The sequence below is a fragment of the Rhyacophila brunnea genome, unplaced genomic scaffold, assembly GCF_057557595.1.
Source record: "Rhyacophila brunnea isolate RB1 unplaced genomic scaffold, BYU_Rbru_1.0 scaffold_2, whole genome shotgun sequence".
Classification (NCBI taxonomy): Eukaryota; Metazoa; Arthropoda; class Insecta; order Trichoptera; family Rhyacophilidae; genus Rhyacophila; species Rhyacophila brunnea.
Genome location: NW_028232859.1, coordinates 40,644,241 through 40,666,274, shown reverse-complemented (window position 1 = coordinate 40,666,274; position 22,034 = coordinate 40,644,241). Strand labels below are relative to the sequence as shown.

General features: G+C 32.4%; 1 protein-coding gene across 1 annotated transcript in view; it reads left to right on the top strand.

Annotated features, from left to right (window-relative positions):
• The first annotated feature begins 909 nt into the window (after window positions 1-909).
• LOC147072324 (uncharacterized) overlaps window positions 910-22,034 on the top strand; it is a 40,209-nt gene continuing 19,084 nt past the window's right edge. Inside the window, exon 1 of the mRNA XM_085947218.1 lies at window positions 910-1,302. The gene's annotated coding sequence lies outside the window, so the exon portion shown is untranslated. The remainder of the gene's footprint in view (window positions 1,303-22,034) is intronic.

The following is a 22,034-nucleotide window of genomic DNA, read 5'->3' as shown; positions in this document are numbered from 1 at the left end:
ATAATCTTAAATTATTAAAATAATACACTTATTTGAAAAATATATTTTGATTTTGCCTCAATATATATTGTAATATTATAAAATAACCGAGTATTTTTTTTTTCGAAAATTATGTTGGTATCTAATTGTCATTAATAATTTTATTATTCATGGTAATAAAGTGATTAACTCTGAAGTTGTATGTGTGGTTTCTAACTACTAACGTGGGATATTCCAAATTGTGTTTGTTAAAAAAATGAAAATAAGACGTAAATCTTTCGTAAATAATTTTCCATTTGAATGAAGAACAATTTTATTATTATACACGTAATAATTTAATTATTTAATGCCATTTAAAAAAATTATTTTCTTTTTAACAATTCTTATTTAAATAAGCTTTATTCTTTGATATTACCATATCTGTTTTGAACACAATTTTACGACGTAGAGACAAAGCGATGTCTTTAGTAGCTTTTTTAGCTTTTCAAATGAAATTGTTTTTCCCGAAATTGTTCATGTGAAATATACAAAGGTAGGTATAATCTACAAGTACAAAGGCATTGTTATTAATTATATAACAATTAATTATAATTTTAACTCATACAGTGCTACTAAGATTATAGAATTTTTATTCTTGTTTGTTGATTATTTTTTCAACAAAAGTTTTTGATCAGCGCTTGTGTTTTTTTTTAACAAGATAATAATTAAATGCACGGTTTGGGTCGAATGTTGCTTATATGTAAAAACCATTTTTGCATTTTGCTTGGAAACAAAGTCACCTTTATGAAATAAAAATAAAACCGTGTAATTACCTATGAACGTTAGCGAAAACATGCCAAAGTGCGCCGATCCGCCGGCTGTGCTTTTACTTCGTTATATCGATCGATAATGCCTGCCCTTATATAACGCCGCCCTCCCCCCAGTTTCATTCACATCGTCCGTGTCAGCAACGGAAAAGCGACGTCGTACACTTTTCCTCGTGAAAATTACTCACAAACTCAATAAAATCCACAACAGCAAAACTATTACAAATAATACCACCATGAAAGATTAAACGTGTCGTCTTGTTGAGTGAATTATACAAAAATTCGTAATTCATCGCTTTGTCAGTCATAGTGCAGAATATCCAACATCCAACAAGTGCTTTTGGGGGGTCTTGTATTATACTTTTCGTATACACCCACACGATAAAGAAAACTCAATCGAAAATATTCTTTTGTTTATTCACTATGAAGTAACTTTATGAGAATTTTATTCGCCGCGAAAGCTTCTACAAATAACTACTCTTGTTGTTTCTGGGTGAATCGTATTCCATGTTATAAGGTAAGTCTAGTTTTTATTATGTGATTATTATATTCCCGTTAATTATTGTCAAAAGTCAGTAATCATCAATCAAAGACAATGAGTAGAGGAATAATATAAAATGTTATGTCATCCAATTATTTACGTCATAAAGTGTTATTGATAGATACCATTCCGTTTAATATATTTATTTTTACAAATGACTATTTGTGACTTTCATTTGTAGCCAAATAATTAATCTCAATATTTCCGCTATCAATAATATTATAATATACAACACTGTTTCATATCATATCGTTGTTGTCTAGTTTATCTTTTATATTATCAAATCAAGTGTTGCTAACATAAAATCGATAATAGAGAAAAGACCACTGCTTTTTGGGTATCGAAATAAAATAATTCATATATAACAAATTTTATATTATTTCTCTCTGCCTTCCACAAATAAATCAGCGTTCGTTTTCTTTCAAAAAGGTTGTCTATTGACAAGACGAAATAACATTACATGACTGACATAATATTGACAAAGAAAATATTTGATACACAGCCGAAAGATTGAAATAAATAATATTTTATCGTTTGAATCAACATAAGCGATTTATGATTTAGAAAAATTGGCTGGTATATTATCAATGACAATTAAGATTATATTCGTTTGTCATAAAATATTTGTTTGAAAAACTAATTTATTATTCTAATATTTAAATGCCTAATATAAATTTGATAGGGACGTATTGTATAAATATTAGGATTATTTTCTTCTTTTAATATATGTATGGAGCGTAAGTATACCTATGAGAGTGAAGCTCGAAACGATAAAACGGTGTTATGAGTAGCTAAAAATGATAAAATCATTTTATTTTGACCATGTCTGATCCTAAGATCATAGACATAGTGGAGGTTTAACAGATTTTCGTTATTAGGTCTATACTCTAACTCCAAACACATTGAAAAACAATATCTGTATTTAGCAGAACCAGGATTCAAACGTGGGATCCACGACATTATAAACCGACGCGTTAGACACCATCATTGGAAAGCAATTTATTTTATATGCTGTGAGATTTTATTGAGAAAATAACGTCTAGCCGTTAGTGCTCCATAATATAATGATACATCGTTGTTTGAGTGAGTAAAGACATAAATAATTGTAAGTTACCGAATAAAATCATTAAAATACCTAGTCCGACATTTTTTTTATTTTCAAATTTGGTTGCCAATGCAGACTATTATTAGATTTTATATCTACCAATCCGTCCATACTAAAATAGTTATAGAATTGCCCTTAAATGTTGTAATACAGATAGTCTATTTATGTCTCTCAAGAGCAGTGTCTGCCAAACAGTGTGCCACAAGAAGTCTAAGGGTGTGCCGCGAAGAAAGAAATCTCAAAACTGTTCATTTTAAATAATGCCTAATCATTTAAAATTTCTTAAATTTTAAATAAATTATGCAAATAAATATTTGTCACGTTCGTACATAGTGGTCGATGCGATATAGTGATACAGTGACGCTGGTATATACGCAGCGTAGTGAATATGAGAGAAATATCATTACAATTACAGGAAAATTGAAATCTTTCGCTGACAAGTTAGACCTGTGGACCAGAAAAGTTAAAAACTCACAGCTTAATTGCTTCCCAGGTGTAGATGCTTCCTCAAAAAAAACTTTAATTTTGCCAGAAGTGCAGAGGACATTAGATCTCCTTTCTGCATCATTTTCCAAGTATTTTCCATCACTTGATTATCAAATGTATTGGTGGGGCATCAATCCATTCGCAAGATTCGATGGTACACACCTGACAATAACAGAGGAGGGAATTTTAATAGATCTAAAAACTACCCTGTGCACAAAGCTTCCGTTTCTGAGCTAGAATTGTCAGCATTTTGGATATAGCTTTGGAGCCAATATCCTCGATTGGCTACAACAGCAATTAAATCTTTGCTTCCGTTTGGATCGTCGTATCTTTGCAAATTTGGGTTTTCAGCGTACATGGAAATGAAATTTAAAAAAAAAGAGCTTTTACAGATGGTAGATGAGGAGTTACTTGTTTGTTTATCTAATATAGAGCCGCGTGTTGACAGAATTCTTTCTAAAAATCAATTGCATCCTTCTCACTCATAAAGTTATTACCACCCATGTACATATTATTATATGTTGATAAAATATTTAAAAAAATGTTTACCTATCGTATACTATGATTTCCTTTATTCATATTAATAGGGCACGTTTCCTTTTTACGGCATTTTTATTTGGTGTGCCGTGGAACAAATCCCATTCACCAGTGTGCCGTGAAGTAAAAAAGTTTAGCAGACACTGCTCTAGAGTCTTGACATAGTCCCTTTCGTATATTTAACATGATCTCAATAAAGTTATTATAGATACCTCATAAATTAAATTATAGGGATCAAAGACAAATTAAAATAAATTAATTCATGGAATGGCAAATTGTTATCATTATACGCGTCGTAATTAAAACGAAATATGAAAGGAAAATCTTCTTATTGTTTTAAGTATATAATATATTTTATTTTAACACTAAAACAAGCCATGCGGCCCAATGACAGTATTGTAGTGAAACAGTAGTGCGGTTAGTAATATAGAAGTGAAACAATAAAAAATACCCAGACTGAGAAAATCACATAAATTTTTTCACCGGAAAACCAACCCGGAACCCCCGGATAAAAGACCAACGCGTTACGCACTGGACTACGAGGGCTCCATTACATCGCATATTGTTTATTTACATTTCACGCGTAGACGCCGATTTTTCACATATTTTTATGAGCGGTTACAATATTACATGTCATATTTTTATAGAAATACACAAATTTTATGATAATAAACTTTTCTATGCGACTTGGTATTTTCCGCAGCCTTGTTGACATGTCTGTCAAAAAATCATTTTGTAGGGCTCGTCAGTTTTTGAGTCTTAATAATTTAAAATTCTCCGAATAAAAATTTAAACCCACACGGGTACCCACAGAAATGAAAAATGTAATCCCATATTTTGATAAATTTTATTACGCAGTTGATAATATTTACTTTAACAATTAGTATTTTTTTCATAATTTTACCACAGCTACTAATGGATAACACATTTTTTTAAATCACTCCATTATTTAAAAAAAATCAAATGATTAAAACCCACAACACAGTTTTATATTGTCCATCATTTGAAAACATATTTTTATTTTCTATCTACATGTCGGTTTAACAAAAAAAAAACTGAAATTATTTGTCTTCCAAGCCTCTTTGGTGGTCGGGTGTACCATGTACCATCCTTGAGATATGCCCTGCCAAAGTTCTACTTGCATATGTAAGACTACAGATGCATCATCGTATAACGTGTATAATAATATATTATCTACATATCATGGTTGTATCTTCTTCGCCATTTGCCATCTTCTTTGCATATGGCTCCGAAGAACCTTCGCATTATGTTTATTTATTTCAGATATGTCCACTTTCCTCTCACATTAAAAAAAAACAGCATTCCGACTCAGAGTCAAGATAAGAGTTTGAATAACTTCATTTTTGTTTCCCTTGAGAGGAGTATTGATCATTAATGAGTCTATAAACCATTGTAGGAATTATTTGCCAGTGAAATTCTTTTACTAACTTTGTGGCCAATGTCATTGTGAGAGGTAATAGAGTATCCCATATAAACTACCTTGGTTTCAAAAATTCATCATAACCATAGATAGTGAGTATCACGTAACTCTAAAATCAATCAAAAAGTGCTAAATATGATATTAAGTCGTATTTTGGCAATTAATTATCCCGGGAAGTTAACTGTCAGTCCGAATGCTTTTTTTTTTAATACAGCCGGTCATTACTGCGTTAACAGCGAGCTGTCAAATGTTGTTAAACAGTACAACAAAATATCTTCATCATGTCATACTTGATTCCAAATGCATCCGATTAGAATCTTCAATTGGATAAAAAAAAAAGTCCAATTAGACATTGTGATCGGTTAGATTTGTAATCAATTAGTATGACTCAATGCCGTGTGTTAACAATTATTACAGATTTCCGCCTTATTATGGAATTGCTTCCAGTGATATCAGTGTTATTTTGGAGCAATAAAAATAACGGAAACTATTTAGAATAGCCTTGCGCTGGAGTGCTATTTCCTTGGCAGCTCTTTCCTATACGACAAACGCTTAGTTTAGGACCGATCCGGGAGTTACAGTACTTATACTATATACCTACAATCCCAGTTGTGAGTTATGAAAGTTATGAGATTAATATATTATATTTAAATTTACGTTTTCTCCAAACCTCATCAGATTCCGTATATCATAAAAAGTATAACTACTAACTAGCATAAAAACTGCTAGAGATTCTGCTACTAATAATAATTATTATATTATTTCACCGTGTAAACTGTAAGTACCTACCTACAACAGATAACAGCTATATTAAACTATGATACATTTGTAACAAGACAATTACATACATATTCCAGAAGCCCTGTGTACCAGCACTTAGGTTAATTATTTAATATCTAACATTATAATAGTAATATATCTCGCAACGTCTTATTTTATTATTCACCTAATCGTCGGTAAGTGCTTCTTTCAAGTAGGTATATTATTGTGTAGTGTTGGATAAATTATTACTTAGTTCCACCAACTGTGCGCATTAAATGAGACACGTCATACTTTCACAAAATTGTTGTATTTATCTTTCGCTTTTCCATCCCCTTCGGAGAAACGATAATTGATACTAACAATAAACTTTTCCTATCACAAGATTTTCTTTAATGACTAAAGTGGTCCTCTACTAACAAAGCTTAAAGAATCCCTCGAGTAAGTACTGAATAGGAATTGCAATCCTGTGATTTCAAGATTTTAGATCGCGATTCTAGTAACACGGGATTGCTAAAAATATATACTTCACAAAATAAGTAATATTTATTAAAAAAAAAACAGAATTATTCACATTGAGACATCTTTCTTCGGGAAAAAAATCCGGTTCCGTAATCCCCAAAAAATAAATTCGTATTTTGCTTGATTCAAGACGTTTTTTACGGAAACAATTTGCTACATACAAGGAAGTCTTTTCGTTATGATGAAAGGCATAAATGTTTTTTAAATATCAAATAATAAGAAAAACCCGTCTCGTGAAATACGAAAATATGAATAATTCAACAATATTCTATATTAATAATTTAATTAAAAAGCCCTAATCGGCAATATTAATTGATTTCAATATGATATTATAATATATTTTATAAATATTCTCCAAACATATATGAAAATGAATGCAGCAATTTAATCGATTTTGGTTTAATCGATCAGGATTTTGAAATCTGAAAATCGGGCAAAATCCAGAATTTAGAATTATTATGGGTTCACTCACCATGGCCGAGCAGCTAACTCGTCAGCTTATAATGTCGTGGGTATTGGGTCTGGCAAATACCTACACATATTATTTTCAATGTGTGTTTGGAGTTAGTTTGAGCAAGTGTATAACATCCATTTCTCGTAAAAAAATCTGTTAATACAAACCTCCACTATATGATCTTTTTAGGATCGGACCTGGTCAAAAAAAATGACTGTAGAAATGGCACAACGTATCACGTATCATCATCACAACACATCAACGTGGCACCATTTTGTGTGTGTTCAGTAAGTTGCGAGAGAGAATATATATAATCATCCAACACTTTTTTGCTTAATTCCAGTTTATGCTGAATCATCATCATCATCGGCACTGTAACCCAATGCGGGTACTGACCTACTCCAGAAATCATCTCCACCCCTCTCTTTATGTAGCAAACTTCCTCCACTGCCTATTGCGATTTTGTTTTTTGCTATTTTATTCTGTCCAACCACCTCAACCTAGGTCCCCGGAATCTAAATTCTAGTATATTAAATTTAAGAGCAGCTCTTTGAGTAGTTTGGTGTCTTCTACCCTTGTCATATTGCTTGCCCTATGGCTATAACTACCTTTTTTGTCACATACAATTATCGTATACGGGTACAAAGAACCTTCTCCTTTAAAAATATTCAGATAAATCTCATTGTTTTGCGGATTAGTATTCCAATATTAGATCACTAGGCATGGACCAAATAAGGGTGTTATATAGATGTATATTGGTTTTCTTTGAAAGAAGTCTTGGTGATCATAATGCCTCTATAAACTCTTGTGATGATTTGTTTATCACTGTAATTCTTCTGCTACTCCTTTAACTGGTGTCATTTTGTAAAGTGAGGCAAGCTCTCAAGAAAACTTTCCTGAATTGTATACAGCATAAAATAATTGGGGAAAACGTTGATATTTATTACAACCTATACGCTCTCCAAAAAGGCTTCATCAATAAAGTTTAAACAGCATAGCCACAAAAGTGCTATAATTATCAATCGATTCGATTGAGTGTCAAACCATTTTGATATTTTTGTAATTATTTTTTTCATCCCAGAATATTTCTAAGAGACATAACCAGAATTACGATTTGTATAGACAACTCGAAGCTTTTAGCAATTTAATAATTCGTAAAGATTCATTCACTTTCGTATTTTAATTGAGAAGCTAAAATTTCACTTCTAATTAAATTTAAATTAAAACTCTACCTGTTCTGCCAGAATATTGGCAAATAATTTTGCATAAAATATAAGAAAGTATAATATTAAATATTCACGATAAAATGTTTCTGCTCCTTTGTTCACCTGTTTTAGTTAATATTTTGTAGCATTATATTTTATAAAGTAACCATATAAAGTATACACACATTCAAATTGAAGGGTTGATAGCATAAATTAAATACGTTCATGGGCAACAGTTATTTAATAATTGAATCATGTTAACAATAAATTGAATGCGAATATATAATATAGTATACTTTATTAAGTAAGTAGGCTTGCTAAATATATTAGTGGTATTTTCAATATTATTTTTAAATAATTTGAATGGGACTTTTTTCTGATCTTCGTGTTTTTTTATTTGTCTTGCGGTTTGAATAAAATATCAATTACACGTATCATAATATGTACTAAATATAACAAATTTATACATTGAAAACATTCTTATTCATATTCTGTTTTACGCCTCATTTTTCAATTATTACGAACTCCGTCGGCGTCGGTTCATTGAATGTTTTTAAAAGAAACTGGCGATGAAGTTTTCTATTCCAATAAGTACATAATAATCTATAGATAGATAATATAAGGGAAGGTTAAAAAATTCGCAGTCTGAAAAATAAACATATTAGAGATGCTTTAAAACAAGCGTTTTTTTTTTGAATATTTTCTCAAAGACTTAAAAAAAATAATAGTACATGCCGCTATAAATGAGTGTTAAGTAATGCATATAATAATAAGCATTTTTTGGTTAGAAATAATATAGAAGTCTGATAGTGCCAGGTCAGGTTAATCCATTTGATGAATCATCTATTGGAAGCCAATGGCATGCTACGCGGGCAAGAAATGGCTGTTGTGTAAATCGGTGAATTATCCTGATGATGGTGCATTTTTTCAACACTCCTAGTGCTCTCTTCCTGATTAACTGACAGATTATCTGTCGCGTGAAATTATCCATTTTTTTTTTGTCCGTATCCATGTAATAAATCCTGATATTGTGCCAATAATCCCATAAAACTAATGATATCATATTGCCAGCTGGCAAAACTCTTTTGGCTTTCTACGCTGAGGATGCTATGCAGTAATTGATGGTAGAAAGAGATCCAGGTCTCACTTATTTTCACAAATCGTGCCGAAATGGTCAAGATTAGTTTTAAATATATCCAGAAACTTCTGTGAAATTCGGCACGAACACACCGAGCCGAAAGCTTCAGAAGTTATAGCAAGATATGCCACTCATTCAAGTCACATCATTAGAACATTTCCTGTCTATTTAACAAATAATTCAATGCTTATTCAATGTCATGCGTATGACTTAGTTAGGGTTTTCTATATAATACTACTGCGGTTGATTGCAATGTACTCTTTTCAATGTCTTGCCGCCTGCGTTTAAACTAGACTATCCAATTTTAAACCATTGCATGTGACTGAACACTGTTTATTTATGTCACTTCAAATTTGTGTTTTTGTGAAAGACGTTCAATATAAAATATTTAATCACGGAGTGCAGCTTAATTTGAACTATTAAAATTATAAAAATTCGAACAGTTATTAAAAGTGAACGAAAAATATTAGTAATATTAATGTGAATTTTTCAGCTGATCTGTGTATTATATTAATTTTAAACTAAAGAAAGTTGTTGATTCGCATATAAAATTGTATGATAGATAGTAAACAAGATGATAGTTATCGCCAAGTTTTTTTTTCGATTTGTGTTATTGACAGTTTTCGGGAAAATTTATTTCAAGAGTTATTTTTATCTTCTGGGATTTATTGCGCATCTAGTGCCGCACTGTACCTAAATGTGAAAGCTCTACGTCAACAATACAAAGTGGCTCTAAAATTGGTAACTAAGAAACACATCAAAGCTTCTTTTATCGAGCAGAAATTTTATGACGTCATAGACATTTATTTTCGACTATTTTTCCCACAGTTTATAGCTACCACAAATAGCTGTATATATAAAAATAATATAGCCCATATAATCTCCCACAGGCTCAACGAATTTACAGGTCAATGGTGGAGTTATTAATATTTTTATTGCAAGTTCTGATGTAATGATTTTATCAAAGCGTTTCATACATATACAGTGTGACTTCTATATTGTGGCTGATACGTAAACCGGCTCTCAAATCAAAACTCGTCTCGCCTGCAACGTGTCAAATACATCGATGTGACGTCATCGTTATTCACAAAACACACGTTACCAAATTGAGCTCGGCAGATTGGTCGAATACGACTTTTTGGTTGAAAAAAACATCTAGGTACTGTTGCAATCGATAAGTGGCATCCTTCTCGGGCTGAGAGATGAAGACGCCAGGACGCATACGAACACCTACGAATTGGTCATTCTTATACCGGTTCGCCGATCGCCCCATCCAAATATTTATACGTTTCGAAGGTTACGTGCGACTGTCGCTAGGTAGATGTGCGCGGTATTCATATGCAACTCCGGATCGACGTTCTTGAAAGGTTTGATTTATGGCAGTGCGGCAAACAACGCGAGTTTAGATATGAGCACCGGCTTATAGCGTAAATAAACGTAAATAGCAAGGAGATTTTTAGTTCTCCAGAATCAGATCAGTGTTAACCGTACTAACTCCTGACAATTTCACCAGACAATTCTTACCCTACGAGCTTGGACCTGTTACCCAACCAACAAGGCCGTTGCGGAGAAGTACACGATACAGACCACACCATCTATGAATATAATGAAACGTGTACCGAAATGAAAGAGATTTCCAAGTTGGTCCAATCAGCTATTGAGCCGATGTCCGACCTGGCCAATTTTGTTGCTTTTAAAAAAAATCGGCATCCTACTTCGAACGCAAATAACGTTCACGTGAACGTGTTTTATATTAACATTTAATTTATATGTTTTTATTTACGTTCTCCTCTCTCTCATATTCAAAGCACAGAGAGTTGATGATTCTTTATATCCTAATATTTCACCTCATGATACTCGCTATGGATATCGGAAAGTACACGATTAACCGGTAATGCTGACTTCCGCATTCTACGATATATTCCCCATTCCCATTCAAAACTGGGTTTTTTGGGGCTAGGGTCAAGGCTCCCACATCCTGAAGCGGGCCCCCCTACCTATCACTAAAGGTAAAGGCAGTGTGACGCGCTATATTAGCGTTTTCCATGGTGTACGCAGTAAAATTAAGGTGTATTTTCAGCGATTTTTTTGTATTTATAATATGTACCTACCTACCTACCTACATCCATTTGAATTATGGAGTTATCGAGTATCGGCACACAGCTAAATATTGCATCGTTCAATCAAATATTTTAATTATTAATAATTACTGAAGCCGCAGGCGACTTTTTTTACTATTAGAGCAAATTTGTGGTGTTTATTAATCTTACTTAGCTGGTTGACTCGTCACGCCGGGTTCTTCCTGAGCCTTATCAGCCCCCTTGTGGGGGGCATGGCTAGGGTCGCAAGTTGGTCACGCCTGTTCTAGGTCAAAAACGTATAGGGTAAAGGGGTTCAAACCCACAATCCACGGTTTTAAATTTAAAGGCATTACTACTACTCCACCACGGGTCATGGTGTCAATTATATCATAAACTTGGATACATTTCTATACTGTATATAAAGTATAAAGAAAACATTATTTTTCTAATTTATCGTATGGAGATTTTATTTTGGAATTGGCAACAGAAATCACAAAGTTTGTAGTATTAATTTATCTTAATATATTAAATCAGAACTTGTGAATGATAACTTAAAAATTTTATATTAAACCCACGATCCCATATTGAGGAGACTTATTATTACGGAAAAAGAGTTGATTGTCATAAAAAATTAACATCTAATGAACACCCGTGATATAATTTGATATCAACATTCAGTGCTAGTAGGGATTGCATTACCGAATGAATATAATATATACCGGTATTTCGGTATTTCTTATCGAATACCGGTATTCATCAAAACATATTCTAGAAGAAAAAAAAGTACCTATAAATAAGTATGAGTATTAAAATCTATTTAAAACACTATTTTATAGCAACCTTAAGGTACCTAACACATGTATTATGTTGATTTATAACATATATAATGTATATATAACATATGATAAATATGTATAGATCATAATAATATTTTAGAACTGCTAATTTTTACAAATACAATAAGTCCGGGTACAGGAAAATCTTTCTCAAATTCAGATGTAAGTACTACCAACGTAATTCATCGCAACAATTCTATAAATATATTTGAGAGATTTTGTTTTAATATTATTTCACTTTTGTTGGTTTAATAAGTCAATATATTTATGTTATGGTAGCATAAAATCTATACACAAAATTTAATACCTTATACTTACTACTGTAATGGAAAATAACATTAAATTCGTTTTCAAAAAACATAAACATGTATGCTTTCTTAATACCTACTAAAAATACCGGTATTTTTAATTTTTTAAACCGGTATTTCGGTATCGATAGATAATTGAATACCGGTTTGAAATATTGGTATTGCAATCCCCAGTGCTATATTTTGATCATATTTTCTAACTTATTTCAAGAATTTTAACAATTATTGTTTCCATTAGGGAGTAATACAATGCGTGTTTTTGCCTGTTGAGCAAACCGCTGTGTACGACAGCATTTTTTTGCCAATGACCAAGTGACCACAGACAAAATATTGAAATTAAATGTAAACCAATTAAATAAAATTCGATAAGAAAAATAGGTTCTTTTCTATTTAGTGGAACCCAGCGGCAAATAAATTTAAAAAATAGCCGATATACTGGATTATTTGTTAGTTTAGGTTATGTTATCATTCTTGAATTCATGAATTTTGCCGAAATCGGCTATGAAAATTGCCGCTTGGCTTCCAGTAAACAGACTTGTACCGAAAATCATAACAAAAATAATATTCTATTCAAATATTTTTTGCATACACTGCTTAACCTATCGTCGACATATGGCTGCAAAAAGATTGATAGAACAAAAATTATATGACACTCGTAATATTATAATAAAAACCTTAAATACCATCAAATCGAGATCCTTTTTTCCAACGACTCGGTAATAATGTATAGAGCGTCTACTACACATAGAGATATTTGGTTATCGAGCAACAGTAATTAATTATCTTCGTCACATTGTTGTACTTTGAGGTAATATTCTATCATTTGTAAGTGATAAACAGTTTGGAAAAAAGATAGCTGGTACCATGTGTGATACTTTTTATTTGTCAGTTATATTAATTAATAAAAACTTAATTTATTAAACAAATAGTGACAGGCGAAATATTATAATCTCCCAAGGCTTAAAAATGACATTCTTTTTTTTATTGGAAAGTTGAATAATTTCAAAATTAATATTGTACGTTAACAAATACTGACAAGAATACAAAATGGTGATTATTTTATATTTTTTGAGCATTTGAAACAGCTTCGTGAAGATATTATGCAAGTTAAATTCAGTGATATTGATGCTCAAATTAAATTATAAAAAAGTCTTATTTCATACTATCACGTACAAATTATTATGAAAGCTTAAACTAGATATAACTACACAAATTAAAATTTAATATTAGACGTCGTGAATTACGCAATTTGCATAATTTACCTGGACTGAGTTAGATATAAAGAAAACGAAGATATTTTCTGGACGCGTAGTGAAATGTAGAGTAGATTTCAAAAACTCTGGAAGATGGCTAATTTGTATTTTATTTTATATTACACATGTTATCTTGTTGAATCTAGATTTACTGAATTATGAAATAGTTGGGTTATTCGTTTTCTCTCAAAATCTTTTAATCGTTTTGATGTTGTTAATAGAGACAATTTTCTTCTGTCGCTGACAAAGCCAGACATTGAAAAACTTTTCAGTTTACTAAGCTAGTTACAAAGAAAACGTACGTCTATGGTTTTATTAAAAATCTATTTTATTATTTGAAAAAAAACGGTGAAATTTTAAATTTTACTTATAAAGGAGCCACGATCAATAAAAGTTGAGAAACATTAGTGTATGACACGATGAGCATGTTTGTCCTTTTTTCAAACATGTGATATTTTGCTCGCCGAAGCGCCGTTTATTAATCTCCAAATGCTCATTCGTATCTACTACATACGTGCGCCTTTCAGAAAAATTCAATTACGTAATCTTTTCAAATACTGAAGAACGTTTGGTGTGTTCCCGGAACATTCACAATACAATGGAAAATTTTAACTTATCCGCACAAATAGATTTGTCAGAAAAAGTACTGACATTAGTGAAAAACAAAAATAATAACTTGTTGATGAACTTGAGAAAGTTGTTTTTTTTAATTTATTATGAGTCAATTCATTATTATAAAGTATATTACGTAATATTATAAATTCGTGGTTTCATTATCAAGTGGTAAAGCTTTATAGCGTTTCTATAAATCTCAGTAAACATAATGTAAGGACAGATTAGTAAGAACAACTGAAATGCGTTTCGACGCTCCCTCAATAATAAATAACCTCACGTAACAAACTTTGATCTTAACCTAACCCATAAAAGTAACTTTATTTCGTTAAGTTGCTTCTCAATTCGTGTTCATTTGTTTTGTGGTAAAAGTTTAGTTACTGCTAAAATCTCTATGTAAATAAACTACGTTCGTGTTAGTTTTTTTAAACGTTGTCAAAATTAACAACGGAATATCTAAATAACCACAGTAACAAAAAAAATACGTACAGTTTAAACGGATATTTTATTCTGATCATGAAAGAAAATAGGTATCCTGTATTGATATAAAATTCATATGGCTATTCAATTTACGATGCCGTTTTTCAAAATAATATCTAGACTTATTGGCGTGTGTGTTTCTATATTGCTTTCCCACTTTCGTCAACCTTTCATCAATTTTCACAGCCTACCGAAAAAAAGCCAAACAAGTTATTATATTAATATATCATACCATAAAAACTAACGGCTTTATTACAGAGCGTATATGATTTTACTCTCATAGTTATTACCCTATTTCACGGGTTTTATGGATGAATTTCTCTATCCATATTAATTATCATTTAGATATAAAAAAAATAATCAAGGTAAGTCTTTTGGTAATATATTATCAATGATCATAGCTTTATATTTTTTTGCATAACAACTGTCTATCGAACGAAATATAATACATATGAATATAGCTTTTGAAAGAATAAGTGATCAAACATTTGGAAGAATTCCAAATGAAATATGAAAAGTTTGCGTCGAAATATTCAAAAAGCAATAACGGTAATCGTTTAATCTACTCAGTTTAACGTATTAATATTTAACTATCTAGATCATGGTTTCCCAAACTATGGGTCGCGACCCACCAGTGGGTCGCGAGCGAATGTTGAGTGGGCCCTCGCCACTGTATACATGAATTTTAAAAAATAGGAAGTGATAAATTTGATATTTCATTCAGTATGATTGTTTTGAAACACGTTGAAACTTTTATTATTGAAAACCAAGTGCAGCCTAAGATGAACATACTGTCTGAAATTTCCAGTAATTTATCACTGTTAATAAATAACTTTGACGACTATTTTGGGGAAGAGATGAAAAAGTTTGATTCGTTGCGTTGGATTTGTAACCCATTTCAAGACGACTTACCAACTAGTATGTCAACAAAAGCAAGTGAAGAACTCATTGATTTATCAGAAGATACGTCACTGAAAAATAGTTTCAATCGTAAACAGATAACGAAATTCTGGCTCTCAGTTGCTGATAATTATCCTTGCCTGTTCGATGAAGCTATGAAAGTCCTACTCCTCTTTACTACCTCATATCTATGTGAGGTCAGATTTTCGGCTATGGTTAACATTAAAACTAAATACCGAAATAAATTGGATATATCAAACTCACTGCGATTAAAAGTAACTAAAGTTGAAGTTGATGCTAAAACTGTAATGAAGAAAAATAAGAAACAAATACATCCTTCCCATTGAAATAACTTTGTAAAAAAAACCTTGCAGGTGTAGGTATTTAAGTAATATTTTTAGTTTAAATTGTGTTTCTTATTTCAACAGTCTTTCATTCATATTGGTAACACTTATAAAAAAATTCAATTGGAACAAATAAGACAGCATTAAGTAGTTCCACGACTCGCCACTAGGGAATCTGAGCATTACCAATATTTATGCCCTCTTTTCTCTAAGACAGCCAAGAGGTGGGTCCCAAGATTGGAAATTTTTATTAGATGGGTCGGAGCCCAGTCAACTTTGGGAACCACTGATCTAGATAGTTAGTTATTTTGTTGTTTTATTCATTTAAACATTTAATCACGGAGACATTATCTATTAATTTAATGACCTTCTGACTGCAAAGTCATTACGTCTGAGTAAGTCTGGAAAAGTTGCAGCACTTATTTCTACACATTGTTTTTCGTTCGTGTGGTCAAAAATCTTCAGTGTTAAATAAATAGCCATATGTAGTAATCAATTACGAAAACCTTTATACTTTTTCTTGAAAAAGATACCACAGAAAAAGTACATTTAGTTTAGGTTTAATAGAATAAAAATGATTACCTATATGAAACATCATAACAATTAACTGGTATTACGAATAATTTCACGACTATTAGCCTACCTTGATACAGACAAATTCAAACAATGTTTTCAATATTATTCTTTAGAAAGTACGATGTGGATAATTTTTCGTTGTGGATATTAACGCTTTAATTTGTAGATGCATATTTTTGCCAGTTTTTTTACGATAAATAGATATTAGCCACTTGCTCAGATACAGAATTAGCATGCAAGAGACTTAAAAAGCGAATACTTTAATCTATACTTGAAATCTAATCGTTCGTTACCGTCATTATGAATGATATTGTGCACACTGTATAAAAACCTAAATGTATAAGAGACGTTGACTGTAAACGTAGAAAAATCTGTAAATAATGCCACGGTCAACTTGCAATCCGTGGACATATAATGTCAGAAAGCTGCTGAGACAAACTGTATACATGACATGATAATGGACAAAACGTAGTGAAGATAATATGAGGCATATCTGTATCTAAGGCGGCTCGCGCATCTAAATTCGTCGTGTGACGTAGTTTCATTCACAAAACACACGTTTCCAAATGGAGCTCTGCACATTGGTGGAATGCGACATTTTAGTTTAAAAAAAACATCTGGTGTGGCTAGCAACAAATTTCACGCGACTCGCGTTGCAGGTCGCTCGCCGTCAGTGTTGTAGTTACGCCTGTACAAACCACTACGAGTCTGCCATTTTAATTAAAACATCACTGGTTTTCGTTCTCCTAAAAAATAAACGAGTGCACCAATATTTACTTCGTCCAAGAGATAAAAATATTCATTCATTTATTTTAATTCATTTCATTTATTTTTTTACCATATTGTGGACATTACAAATTATAAGTTTAAGACGTTCACAACATGACATTGAGAAACAAAGATATATAAATATAACAGTATTACATAAAAAAAGAGATATATCAGTAGATGAATTAGATAGGTACAAGGAAGTACACCGGATGAGTTAAGCAGACCCTATTTTAAGAATTTATAAAACAACATCCACCTAAACTCATTCTCACGTAGGTGGAATATATCAACACCCGAAGCAATTTCGTTGAACATAGTTATCACTCTCCCAATTGGCATTACAGTGGCAGGTTGGTTCTGCACCTTGGGAGAATAAACAACTGATGGTCTCTATTTCTAAGATAGTTATCAGGGACACACAGGTCAACACTGCCCAGAATGGCAGAGTTCTCATTTATACCTTGTATAAGTCGAAAAAAATACGTAGCTAAATAAAGATTTCTTCTAAATTGTAGACTGCAGTATGTAAGCATGCATAAGAGAAAGTCAGTTGGATAAAGCCACGGATAGTATCCATACAACCTCAAGTAAAGGAGTCTCAAGAATTTCTTCTGTACCCTCTCCACCATAAGGCCATACTTCAACTGGTGCGGTGCCCAAACAATAGACCCACTCTCAAGTCTGCTTCGAACTAAAGAATTAAATAAAAGTTTTAATACCATAACATCTGAAAAGACCCGGGAAGTACGCATGACGAAGCTCAACATTTTAAGCGCTTTGTTACAAATGGTAACTATATGGCTAATAAATGTCAGTTTACTCTCAAACGTAATGCCAATATCCCTTACAGATGATATTCGTGACAGTATATATACGTGCATATATGATTATACAAGGAGAGACCACTTCAGAAGATTTCTGCCCTCAATATAATATGATAATCGCTGTTTGTCATTGGTATTTTTGTGCAATAACGTTTCATTGTTTTGATGACTTTGATGTTTCAAGAGGTTCAATATTCACTGTCGCTATGCTCATATGTGCGCGGCCGGTTATGCAACATGAATGCGACATTCTTACAAGGTTTGATTTATGGCTGTGTCGCAGACGAGACGAGTTTAGGTGTGCGACCCGGTTAATAGTAATTGATGACGGCAGACTGACAAAATGTAAGAGACAATCTGAAAACACTAGAAATTTTGAGACATTCTGTAGGTACATATTGAAGCGGGGTAAGATCTACAGAATTGTCTAATAACCGGGAGGGATGAATAAATCAAGTTGAAGTTCGAATCCAAATATTATAATTTCGGGTAGCAAATACATAATAGTGCCTTTTGTTAGAACCACGGCAAGGAGTACAGTCGCCTATATTATTTGAAATAGAATACCGCCTTATTACTACTGATTAAAAAAATTAACTAATTTTACATTGTTACTAGTAGGCGAATCATGTGTAATACGAACCAGCTGTACAACCTCAATCTGAGTAAAATGTCAAAAGTATATAACCAGTTCATTTATACATAATAATCGCAAATTACCATATCAACTATAGAAAGGAAAAATGGCGTAACCCTCAGTTTTTTCAAAATAGGTTTTATTGCATAATAATATTGTAGACGACTAAATGCACGTTGTGTCCAATGGATGTAAGCTGCAAAAATGCCGATTTATTATCTAAATTTAGCTAAAATTTAATAATAAAAAAGGAAGTAAGTAACATGGAAAAAACGACTTAACCATCATTGTTGCTTTTTTTAATTAACTCAATAATTAATATCAGATTGGAAATATAAAAACAAAATTATTAATTACCATGCATCTTATGGTGATGCTTGGTATTGTAACTTTGACCGGAAACCATAACAAAAACGTTTTCGTGCCTCCTGTAAAATTGTTTGGATTACGCCCGTTTCCTTTACACAGTCGATATATTTACATCGCACACTGCATTAATTCAATTGAAATTTTGTTAATATTCAGACTGGCGTCATAATTACATCAAGTATCCGTTTCAAAACATAAAATACACTGATAAAAAAATAATACATTTTATAAACAATGTTCACGAAGACCGCCGAATCACAGGGCGGGCGGTGCAAAGAGATAAAGAATAAGTCAATGGCCGCCCTTTGGTTCAGCCGCACTTATTGCACGTAGTGATGCGCCACCCTGCTCTTTGTAGAAAGAAGAAAATTCAAAAAAGTCGGAGTTCTCGTTTCATTGTATATACCACCCGCCAAGGTAGCGCAGCCCTAATACTGTGAATGATCCTGATGTGACACTTGATATGCGACGTCATTTCAATCGAATCAAAGTGACATATTATTCCCCTAGGATATTTCGATGGGTAATGTTCCTAAATCTATGTATGTAAAGTGAAGTAAAAGAGAAAAAGAAATGGAGTAAGGAATATAATATTGAGTTATATTATATAAATATATGTATATATATCATCATCTACTTTACTGTCTGGAATCTGGATCAATCCACTGTTCGACCCCTACAAGGTGATTCCATTTCTCTCAATAATAGAGTGAGTTGAATTGAAATGGAATTTCGCAATACCTACATACTACTACGATGTTTTCTATATTATTTTGGGTACCTACCACTAAATGACCACACGTATCCAGCAATTATCTCTACTTGCATGTGTCTTACACACTTTCAGTTTCTAGAAAACTCTTCTAAAAAACCCCCCCGTCACACTTTGTTTTTTTCTCCCCTATCATCACATTATTAAACGCCCTCCCCTCTCTCATTCATTAAAAATAAATTCGCGGAAAAATATTGACTTCGGTACAATGCTCTCATGGAAATTCATAAAAAATGAGTTTATATTTTGTTGGTTTCGTAATGTCACATTTTCAACAAACCGTTCCCCTTCTAACACTCACTTCCAGAACATCAAAATTCGTCACATTATATAAAATCCCCTCAATACGTGACGTCAAAATTCAAAATGTATGAAAGGCTTCGTATTCAGTTATTTCATGTTTTGTCGTCTTCCACGAAATATGTATTTACTGATATGTAAATTAAATTTCCGAGGTCTTATTATTTCCCTTCATTTACACATTGTGTTTTATTGAACAAAGGAGAGCTGATTTTCCGCCTAGTTGAATGCGAATAAAAATTATTGCGAAATTCCACCGAAAACAATATTAAGTACCTATTGGCATTTTGCTCGTGGGTAATTAATTGCTCTGTGAAGTAGCAATTTACTCAAACAATAAGCCAGGCCACTCGAACGGAAAACGATCGCGGTGTGGCCGGAACCCTTGCTAACTTGAGCGACAGATTATCTAGATCCCATTAGCTTATTGAATTACCTACCGGATTACTTCATCTATCCCGGCGGAGATATTCAGACTTCGTTTAAGGCTACGCCGCACAGAATATAGAAATAGTAATCTTGCCTAGCAAAATACATGTTCAGTAAGTATATTTCAAATACTTTAGAAGGGATCCATGCGTAGAATATTGAAGGTAGATCTATTATTAGATCTTTTTACAAGGAACTTGATCTTATTATGTATAAGATTTTTTTACCAGGAATTTCATAAGAATATATTTCTTAAAAATATATATTTAATTAGTATATATATGTATTTATACCATGTTTCATCACTGCCCTATTCACTGTTGGATGACGGCCTTCCCTAGCTCCTTTCACTATTCTCCGTCCCTAGTTCTTAGCTGCTACGTACAACCGCCGAACTAGTCGGAATTTAGGGAGTCCCTGTGATCATGTAGTGCCCCTCGAGTACGTATTACGGCACTCCCCGAGTGACATGACGCTTGGCGACCTCTATCACATCGCATACTCTTTTGCTTTTGTGGTTTTTCTGCGTTATCCCTAAGTAACCTAGGTATTTTAAAAATATAGATTTTTTATATGCTGTTATTACATTATGATACACGTCGCGTACTATCACATGCTGTCATAGTAAGCTGCTGCTACGAGGGAAAAGTGTGTAATATAAGCACGAATAATAATTTAAAATACTAATAGAGTTGGCAATCTCCATCGTTGAATTTATAGAGATAGTGATCGTTCAAAATATTCTGCAGAATGATGAATCCATAGTCTAAATTTGTCGCAATAACAACATGACAGTACGCGACGTGTATCATAATGTATTTGAACCTTTATTCTCTCTAGATAATTACGTTTTGACAAGCCTCGACACTATAAAGAAAGATGGAGAAAATCAGAGGTCTTGACTAGGCGAACTTAAGTCAATTTTGATGTGGGACTTCTTTTCCATATTTTCTTCAACCCTTCTTTTTGCGAAATTGTCAAACATCAATATAAATTTATACCTATTATTCTAAAATTAATAAATTGACAAAATCTCTAAAATAGCCAAGCTTGTAGACAATGCTCCACCTCTGTATAAAGATATTGTAAAAATCATCGCGATGAAGATAAATAAATGAAGCTACTCGTTGAAATAAAAAACCTGAAAACGGAAGATAGAAGACCATTGGTGATTTTTTTTTCCGCTGACATATACTGATGAAACAGTTATGGGAACTGGGTTTTGCTCATCTCCAGGGAGCGACTCAAAAAGCGGTCCCGGACACATGTCACATCATCCTAAGATTCATGGCGCAATAAGTACTTGGCAACAGTCCGTACTTCTTGTGAAAAAAATCTAAATTATAAGGGGAAAAAATTATGCCAAGATATAAATATATCAAAATTTTCAAAATATAAACATAATGGCTCAACCTGTTTTAGCCTAAAACATGTTGAGAAGGTGTTTCTGTTCTACAGTTTTACAATAAAACTTAGAAACAATACCAAAAAAATATTAAGCACATTTTCACGATTTTTAAACATACGTTATATATGTTGGATATGTACTTATAATCTAACGAAACTGGC